The sequence below is a fragment of the Osmia bicornis genome, unplaced genomic scaffold (genome assembly GCF_907164935.1).
Source record: "Osmia bicornis bicornis unplaced genomic scaffold, iOsmBic2.1, whole genome shotgun sequence".
Classification (NCBI taxonomy): Eukaryota; Metazoa; Arthropoda; class Insecta; order Hymenoptera; family Megachilidae; genus Osmia; species Osmia bicornis.
In genome coordinates, this window is record NW_025791376.1 from 67,720 (window position 1) to 70,543 (window position 2,824).

The following is a 2,824-nucleotide window of genomic DNA, read 5'->3' on the forward strand; positions in this document are numbered from 1 at the left end:
CTTCTTCTGCACAGCTGCGCTGGAAGTGGCAACCAGTTGCCTGGTTGTTGAAAAGTCCCTGTACGAGAGTGTATACAAGCCTGGTTATTTACGGCCGGATTTGCGCGCGTGGCGGAAACTTGGATGCTTGCGAGGCGTGCTTTGATTTATCCTTATACATCTTTCGGTGTAAATTTTTATTCCTTTTGCATTTGTATGGACGCAATCGCTTACAATTTACAATTTGCAATTTACAATTTGCAATCTATGTGTTCAAAAGTGTCCGAGATTGTAAGGATGTCTTGAGCTTGCGATTGTGAACCGGTTCGGGATGTAGGATCGGCAGTGAGACGGCAATTGAAAATGAATGCACTTGGGATTGCACAAAACAAACAATGTATATTTACAGGCACAAATACACTATGTACAGTATTAACAATAAATTGTGCGTTGCACGAATTTATGATGATCGTAGATCGTGAAGATTCTCCCGCGTCGCGGAGAATTTGCAATTGAGATTGCGTTGTATTAAGACCACGTGTTGGTTCAACACGTGGTCACCGCGAAATTCTACTAATTTCGTGGATTTGCACGAACTAGATTAACCGCGAGTTCGCGTTGGCCGTCGCCACAGAATTCGCGTTGCGATGCTGAGTTCTTTAGAATCGAAATTCGTTAATTGCACTAGAAATTTTTGGAATCAGTACTGCACGTGTTTACCGTAACGATACAAAACCGTAATGGCCGAACCACCGGCTTCGTCGTAGCAAGAGCCGTTGGCTTCTTCCCGGTGACGTCAAGCTCGGTGATTGGTCAGCCTGACCGGTATCCAAGGTGGCTGCCGGTCGCGCTGAAGAGTGCTGCCGCGGTTCGTGCGGCGACGGTTGAAATCAACGCATTTTCGAACACTATGACTTATAACAGTATAATCTATAATTTATAAAGTAGGGGGGATTGAGCCGATAAGGCCTACGGTTATATTTAGTTGGAATATAACTCATTTGCTGTATTTATTATTTTACATTATATAACATTTCATTACATTACATTACATTATGTCGGCTATGTATGTCGGTTATGTTGGTTACGTATGTTGCGCGTTACACACTTTCTGTAGTTCCCAATTTGTGAATATCCTTAGCTGTTTTACCTGCATTCAGTTTACGTACATTCATTCATTTATTATTCATTCATTCCTTCATTTTGATGTTGATTGATTAAAGCTATACATTGATCTGATTCGATTTTTCTTGATTTATTGATTCATTTCTGCTTCATATCTCATTTCTGCTAGTTGCCTGTTACCATGATTTATTCTAGTTTCATTGATTTATTATTTTATTTTACTAACTAATATTATTTGACCGAGAGTTGTTTTTATTGGGCTCACGGGACTTTCCTGATCGCATGTGTTGTTGACGTTGTTTGACTTTACTGGTTGATTTTGTCTAAGTTAAATGTTTTATTCTATTTATTTATTCGGCCCTTCGTTCTGTGGCGATTCCTGATTCCGTTGATTCTGTTGTTTTGTATAATCTGTTTTCTGCGGCGCGATATGTAGTAATACAGTGTGTCCTGCAATCTGCGCAATCTGTGGATCTTCTTCGGGTTGATCCATTTGATTTCATTTTATTTTTCCTTATTGTTTGTAATTTGTAATTTATATGTAATTTATATTTATTTCATTCCACCCTATTACAAACGTATGATTCATATTTATATATAATAAATAACCGCAGTATTGATTTTACTAACTGATTTATCCTCCATCTTGATCTGTCTGGAAGCTTGATTTGATGTTCGTGTGCTTTATACCTTCGTGAAATTACTGTATATCAGACTTATCCTTGATGATAAGTTTGATGGTAAGTATGGATTCCTAGGATTGCGCGGCTGCACGATGGATGGTTTTGCTGTCGATAACTGTGTGTACCGGGTAACTGGCGCGCGGTAGGTAATTGCTGCGCGGCAGATAATTGGTCTGTGGATAACCGTTACGGAACCGTTACGGAGCGAGCGGCCGAGTATTATGTGGTGGATGGAATATTTACGGTTGGTAATATCTCTGGTGCTGCGGTTGGTTACCGACTAGGGATAGCTTTACGGCTTATCTTCGGGCAGTATTGCATGCTTTACTTATTACGATGCGTTTTGCTATCGTTATCTTTCGTAGGTACCTTACTTCTGGTTTTCATCGCGGTGATTTATTGAAAGTTGTTGAAGTATTTTCGCTTTTATTTCCGCTTTTCGCTTTTGAACGTTTATATATTCTGTATAATTAGTTGATTAATTTGATGATTTGGTGGTTAATTTGATGGTCGATAATCATTATGGTATGGACTAGGGAAGTCGAACACTAGGTATCTATGTTCTTTATGGGTTATGGTCGCGCTCTTTATTTTATTTCGCCCGGTTTCCTATCTTAGTTGGCGTTGACATGGTCATCGGTCAACTATGATGTGATGAGATACGAAGTGTTAAGTGATAAGTGTCAATTGAACTGAATTAATTAATTAATTGAATTGAATTTATTGAAAGTATTGAATTTTGAATTTTCTAATTTAAATTTTGTATTTATTCGTGCGGATGTGATTGCTGTGACAGTGCGCGTACTAATGTGCTACGCTCGAAGGTATTGTATTGTAGTGTAATTGCAGTGTATTTGTTAATGTGGTATCATTAGCTCCGTTTTGTGTATTTTATGCATTCGGTGCATTTATATTACTTACTATTATATATTATATATTATATGCTGTATTATGTTATATTATATTATGTTATATTGTATTATGTTATAATATTGTATTATAGTATTGTTATTGTATTGTATTATACCATGATCATA